Genomic DNA, 7,707 nt, shown 5'->3' on the forward strand with positions numbered 1-7,707 from the left:
GCATGCAAAATGGTTGAAGGGAGAGGGAGGTTGAAAGTGATATTTTTTTTGACGGACTCGTTCTCAGAAACAAAGATTACGAATTAGGTTTAAATGGGAGAAACGCTCACTCAAAGGCTCTTGTATAAGAAATACACAAAACCTTTCATATCTGAAGCGTTCAACCCCGGTTCCTCGACCGGTTATATTTGTACATTTCTATTTGAGATTTACTTTTTTTCGGTTTTTGCTCCGTTTAATAGTGTATTCAGGAACTGGTTAACCTTGAAATCAGCAGGATTTAAGTGCTCATACCTCGATAGAGTGCTTCCCAAGAAAATTCTAATCACCACAACTACATTGTGTCAGAATGCCAGAAACGCTGTTTGAAAACACAAGTAACCGAGCATGGAAAACAACATATAACATTTTCGGAAACTGAAAACTGCAAAGGAAGAATTTCGAATTATTACGAATTATCGACATGAAAAAAACTAAACTAGAATAATTATTATTAGTAGTATTTCGAACTAATTGCCTTATATCTGTGTACATGTAAGACAAACTGAATTAACCAGAAACTGTTAATACGAAAATTTGTTATCAATGATTAGCGCTGCGTCGCATCCAGTATGAACCACTTCTCCCTAAGTTCTAGTTACTGCTAATCTCGTTAGGTGTACAACGCTAAGTTAAGATTCGAAGAAAAATAGCTGAAAAGACACTTTAAGCATTCATTGGACGGCGAAACCACCTTAGATGTTGTAATTGCTTTCATTAAAACTTTGTGGCAAAGAATCAAAGAAATAACACAAACAAAGTTATCTATAACGATTTATACATAAATTGGAGGAAACTATAGAAACTATTGAGAGAATATTGCTTCGTACTATTGCTGTTTTTGTATTAATTGCACACGGAGGGGTCAGTATAGGTCGCATGGACCCTAAAGACAGGGTACTGGCCCGCTTTGTTTTGCCTTGCTAATGCAACTTCTCATTTCACTGTTTTGAATTAGGTACTTTCTGGTGTTTCTAGTATTTTCCACTGAATGTAGATCGGAGAGCGTCCCGTGAAAATATTATATTTTGCAATAACCAACTACTTGTAAAACTGAAGTTGCAAAATTGGACAATAGTGCAAGAGTATTCGAATCAGATGTACATAAATAGTTATATATAATGCATGTTACCAAAGAGAAAAAATAAAAGAATAAATTCAGTTGATGTTGATAGTGTACATTAATACAGTAGATATTCTTTGGGAAATAGCAACTTGAAAATTAATAAAAAAGTGACTGCAATTTCGGGACGGTTTCAATTTGAGATTACATTAGAAGAGACTTTACTTCCTGAAAGATACATAATATTACGTTCCAATCCCTGTCAATGTCTAGGATCCATCGATTTCACGTCATGTTGAGCTGTGGAAAATTCCATCTAAGTGTTTCCAGCACTTTCTCTTTTCCCACCCCAGCATTTCCATAATTTCATTTTCAATTCCCCGTACCCCTTCTCAAAGTGGCAATATTAGAATTAACATCCTTTCAACCCATTTGATTCTAAATCCTTCCGCAACCCTTAACTTTATATATATACTAATTCTCATATCCCATAATGACACTGTTGCAGGTAATATAATCATTTATGAAGAAGAATTAGAAGTCGCTGGTGTACGTAAGATGCTATAAAAGCCCTGAGGTACTAATATAGTTCTACTTCGTTTTGAGGAATCAGGAGGAGAATGCAACTTTGAGATCGTTGATAATTTCTCCTCTAGGTTAATAAATAAATAAATTACAGCCAAGTGTTGTCAAGGCTTTTCTTATGTGTTTGGTAAACTTTCGACTATGTATGGTATATACAGGGTACGGCAGCTTAACTTCCTTTTTGTAAAATGCGCGCCACTCAGTTAGTTGATGTCATAGCGGAGCGCTAGTGGTCTCGTTCAAGAGAGGATACTGTAAAGTTTTGTCCCGACACGGTTCAGTCACCATCATGCGTTGGAATAGTGAGGAGTGTGCCTTTGCCGTTGAGGTTTACTTTCGGAATCGCTTTAATTTAGCCCCGTTGGCTCCCTTCAAAGACCGCAAATCAATTGTTACAGACAAACTGCAAGTGCGACAAAAGGAAGAACTGGAGTCCCTCGGCCCGTTAGATCACCTGAGAACATTGAAGCAGTGAGAGCGTCCATGTTGCGATCCAATGTATGGAGAATGGGGGACGTCACCTAACCGATTTGATCTGTATATAAAAACTTTAGACATGTACCCACATTATAAAAAATAAATAAATATTTTCCGATGCATACAATACTTTTTATTGAGTTTTGAAAAAAGGAAGTTATGCTCCCGCATCCTGTACATTCGAAGTTTGTATGATTTCTTGCCTAATAGAATCTATTACGTTATTTGAACCGAGGGAGGCTCAACCCGCTATAAAAACTGCCGATTTCAATTGAAATTCATCTCAATTTTCATTCTGAATAATAACAGTAATAATAACTCCGCCGTAGTCCCAAGCCCAGTTGTGAAAAGAGGATGGATAACTTCAGTCTGAGTGGCTGTAAGCCACCGCAGCGTCTCAGGGAGTAGGTGAGGAAAGTGCAGGAAATTTGCAGTCTTGCATATTACTCACAGAGAAAGCTATCCCCACACCTGGCAGTTAGGTAGGTTATATAAGGAAATCCATCTAAGAGAAGAAGAAGAAATGTGAGGTCCGGTACGGATAACCGGCGGGAGTCGACTGACTTGGTGATTGGGTCCGGGTCCCGTAATGGACAGCACGGCGTCGAAACCGCTAGTCGTGGGGCGGTTCAACGTCTAGGCGGCATGACGACCAGGGGCATTGCTCGCCTGCTGCAGCTGTTTCGCCACAAGCTAGGGCGACCCTTTCAGCAGGTTCGCATAGGCAGCGGACTGAAGAAATGAATCTCTTCATCATCCACTCTTACTACGAAATAACGGCGGGGGCGGGTACAACATCTTACCGCCCGTTGTTACACCAGAGATTCGTCGAGCATTTCCCCCAATTTGCGCACGTGACTGTGCAGTGAGTCGCAGACCAATATCGCTTTTTTGGACGGGTGGTGAGTTCTGGAAGACTTCTCGGCAAGCGACCACCAATACATTGCTTTCGAAGTTGCGGAGACAAACTCTCGGTCTGCGCCACCCCGGCGATCTTTCTGTGCATGGAACGTCACGAAAGTGAACACCGAGAAGTTTGCCGAAACTCTGCGAACAGGTAGGGCCACGCTGGAAGGTACTCCTGGGGGGCGGTGGCACCGCAGCTGACACTGTCGTAATTTCAGTTATAAACCTGATAATGACGGTCCGCGAAGCCTCCCTGGCCAGGAGGGCATCGAGGCGCGGCAAACCTTCCATGTATTGGTGGACAGTGGAAATCGTAGAGCTCCGGAAGGAGTGTCACAGGCTCCGCAACTTAACACAGCGTCTAAGCGACCGGGAGGAGGTATGTTTCATAATGACGGAGTACAAATCAGCCAAAAGGAGACTCCGCAGCGCAGTAAACAAGAGCAAAGGTCGCTGCTGGCAAGATCTGGTCGACGAGGTGAATGGGGATCCGTGGAACTCGATTACAAACTGGTAACCCGAAAAATCAGGACTCTACGGGAACCCTGTTCACTTAAGGCCGAGCAGATGGACCGCTTTGTAAGGACACTATTCCTTGCGCACCCCGTTTGGGATGATGACGTCGGCGCGAAGAGCGCAAAGGATTGTCCACTTTTCTCTGGTGCTCTGAGGTGGCGAGGAGGAAGACGGGGCGGCAACCCTGTCGACTGAACCAAAACCAAGTGGCCAAGGAGAACCTCCATGCGGTGGCACCGAGAAACGCTGTATCGCATTGGCTTGCTGCCCGTGATGCAGTAGGCGAATGTACCAAGGCCTAGCAAGCGCGATCAGACCCGAGTCTGCACGGGGACTCATCTGAAGTGGCTTCGGTCACGAAACCTTACCAGGGGTATACTGCTACCATGGGAACCGAGGTATCCCCTGGACTCTTATACTTCAGGAGAATTCCTGTCGTATCTGAGTACAGCTCGTTTGGTTGCGGTTGGCCCCCTTGTGGGAGTTTCATGGGGGCTGTGGTTGTGCTCGAGCGAGAAAAGACCTTCGGGCCTCGACGTGGTGTTGCGTATAAACACGGGTGCCGTACTCCATAGTTCGGTAGAGATTTAGGTAATTCTTGCATCCACCAGTATGAATGCTAAGCCATGCACTTAGTATAGACTGGTACCGTTGCGCTTGCCTCAGCGGGGCTTGGATTGTGGTCACAAAATCAATCCGTGCCTGAAAAGGGCCGTAGGATTAAGTCTCCACGACAGGTACCTACGTTAAACACCGAGGACTTCACTGTCCACTGTTCTCTATAAAAGAGTTGGAAAAGGCAGTCCGCTCTATGAAAAGCAAGAAAGCGCCATGACCCAGATAGTATTCCAGCAGAGGTATACAACGCTTGCCTGTAAGAGGGTACTTTCCCTGCACGCTGAAAGGTGGCGAGGCTTGCACTGATCCAAAAAGGGAAAGGCGACCTCGAATTGCCGTCTTCATACCGCCCACTATGTATGCTTGACACTGCTGCGAAAGTGCTCGAAAAGCTCATCAGAAGTAGACTCGCTGAAGCGATATGCGCTGCTGGAGATTTATCTCCCCAGTAGTTTGGTTTTAGAGCAGGGAGATCCACAGTTGATGCTATCATGCAAGTCGTGGATGCCGTTCGACGAGCGGAGGCACATAGCCGCCGAACTCGACGGATGGTGCCCCTTGTAACGTTCGACGTCAGAAACGTCTTTAATTCCATAAGATGGAAAGACATTCTAGGCACACTTCACAATACTTTCAACGTGACGAACTATCTCTTACGGATATTAAGGAACTATTTGAAAAACCACTCCCTGCTCTATGAAACACTAAAGGGTCAGAGGAGGATGGAGGTCACGTCGGGGGTAGTACGGGGATCCATCCTAGGGCCGGACCCCTGGATCGCTACCTATGATAGTCTACTTAACCTCGACATGCCAGAAGAATCGCGTCTGGTCGGCTATGCAGATGATGTCGCGGCGCTTATTGCTCGACGCACTGTCGAACAGGCGGAAACCAGACTCGCATATTGATGCGAGGGGTAAGCGGATGGATGACTACTCATGGTTTCAACCTTGCACTGGAAAAAAACCGAAGTAGTCATCCTGACTAAAAAGAGAATTGCGACCCTGCCTCCCGTTCGTTCGGCGAGTCGATAATCGAGTCAAAATTAGCGGTAGAGTACCTCGGACTGACTCTTGAATCAAAAATGAGCTTTTTTGAGCAAATCAAAGCAGCAGCGAACAAGGCTACAGCTGGAATTTCGACGTTAAGTAGGCTAATGGCAAACATTGGGGGTCCTACGTCTAGCAGGTGACGTCTCCTGATGAGCTCAACGCAGTCTATCCTGCTCTACGACGCAGAGGTATGGACTGACGCTCTTGACAAGGAGCTATATCGTAAACGTCTCGCGCAAGTACAGAGACGGGGAACTTTGCCGGCGGCGTCTGCGTACCGCACTGTCTCTGAATCGGCCAAGCGGAAGTGATCCCCGTTGCCCTTCTTGCTAAGGAGCGTCAAGCTATATACAAACGCAAGGGAGATGAAGTCAAGGGAGGTGGTTGCTCGCGAAGAACGGCAACGCACTCTAAAAAAGTAGCAGCTCTCGTAGCAAAATGAAACTAGAGGCAGATGGACTGCGCGGCTCATCGGCAACTTAGGTACGTGACTGAATCGGAAGCATGGTGAAACTGACTATTTCCTTACTCAATTTTTAAGTGGGCATGGAAGTTTTCAGTCTTACCTGCACAAGATTGGAAAGGCGCGATCTCCGGATTGTGTGTTTTGCAATGGAGTTGTGGACGACGCCCACCACACTTTTCTTTCTTGTGGAAGGTGGGATGGGGTTCATCAACAGCATTTAAACACAGGGGATCTCTCTCCAGACAACATTGTCGAAGAGATGCTGAGGAGTGCTGACAGGTGGAAACGTGTTACCCATTATGTTCGGGTCCTTTTCGTTGCTAAGAAGATAGAACTCGACCGGTGGAGGAGGCGGATGGCATGGGGTTCCTTGAACTGACAGTTCCCTTCCTCCTCTTCCCTCCCGTTGGTGAAAGGAATTCCCTGATTTGAAGGCTCCGCAAGGCGGGAGAGTTCAGGGACTAGCCCGAAGTAATGTGACAAACGGATCCAGGTTAGCTCTTTGACGATGGGGAGATGTTTAGTTGGTAGTCCGACGACGTACCGAACCGTGTGTGCGTAAATGCACTCATCTACCCTAATAAAAAAAAATACCGTTTTATAACTCGCAGCGACACAATCCCGGCCACCATCAGGGAGCGTGAGGTCATTGCGGAAACTGGTGATCGAGAGTCGATGGGGACAGAGGCGGTGGCCTCAACAACGCCAGCCGCACTGCAGCCAACATTTTCAGTACTCGCCGAAGCACCCTTCTCCACCGTCCAGCTCAGGTTTCCGCTGAGGTTCGTGACGAGTTCCAAAGAACGTGTATAGAATTCTCGGATATGGATCCTTTGTATAGACCAGTTATTCCCAGGCTCTATGCATCTCCAGCAACTCCGGGGCTTCTATCTCAAATCAATGATGAGATAGCATCTCGGCTATGTGCTGATATGTTCCATCTGCAAACACAATCACTTGTGTATTGTGATGCAGTTACGGCTGTCAGATTGCACGGCCAGAAGATTCGCTTTCGTGTTATTGGTTTGAGTGACCAAACAGATCCATCATGAAAAATTCGTCTGGAACGTCGGCGGGACTCACTGAGGCAGGATATTGCTAGACTGATTCAGATCAGTACTGGCAATGCCAGCAGACCGGTGAGAAATAAAGTGAAGAGGGTTTACCGGAACTATGCCATCACCAGTGAGACACCCATAATTAAACTTTCTCTCATATGCAGTCGGTTACGACGGTATGGCGAAAGTCATTCCAGACGTGTCCAGAATGCAACATACGCGAGGAACCAGCAGAGCTTTTTCAGATCTCTCAACGAATCCCAACAGAGCGTCCAGACAGTACAGTTTTCGCTGGCGGAAGCGAAAGAGTATTGGGGTGGAATTTGTGGATTACACGGCCAGCATTCTGAGCATGCTGAGTCGATCACCGCCCAAGGCACCCGCCATGCCAATACACCTGGCATGAATTTTGCAGATGTTTTGAGGAAGTTCGACGAGCCATAAACAGCTCGAAGAACTGGAGGGGCCCAGGTCTGGATCGGGTGCAGAATTTCTGGTATAAGAAATTTACCAGCGTACAGAGTCAGTTGGCACGCAGTATAAATGCGGTCATGAGTGGGCCGGAGGAATTTCCACTCTTCCTCACTGCGGGGATTACCCACCTTATCCCCAAGAAGGACACGGTGCAGGACTTCGCAGACACAAGGCCGATTGCTTGCTTACCAACTCTCTACAAATTCATAACGTCCATTATTAGTGGAAAGGTCAATCCACACCCCGAGACCAACAACAGTCTGTCCGAGGAGCAGAAGGGCTGCCGAGTTGGGTCAAGGGGTTGAAAAAAGCAACTCATTATCGACTCGGTAGTTGTAGGACAAGCAACTAGCGGCCAGAGACACCTCTTTAGTTGCTATATCGATTATGCCAAGGCTTTCGATAGCGTCCCGCACACCTGGCTAATCGATGTCCTACATCTGTATCGCATTG

The sequence above is a fragment of the Hermetia illucens genome, chromosome 1, assembly GCF_905115235.1.
Source record: "Hermetia illucens chromosome 1, iHerIll2.2.curated.20191125, whole genome shotgun sequence".
NCBI classification, from domain to species: domain Eukaryota; kingdom Metazoa; phylum Arthropoda; class Insecta; order Diptera; family Stratiomyidae; genus Hermetia; species Hermetia illucens.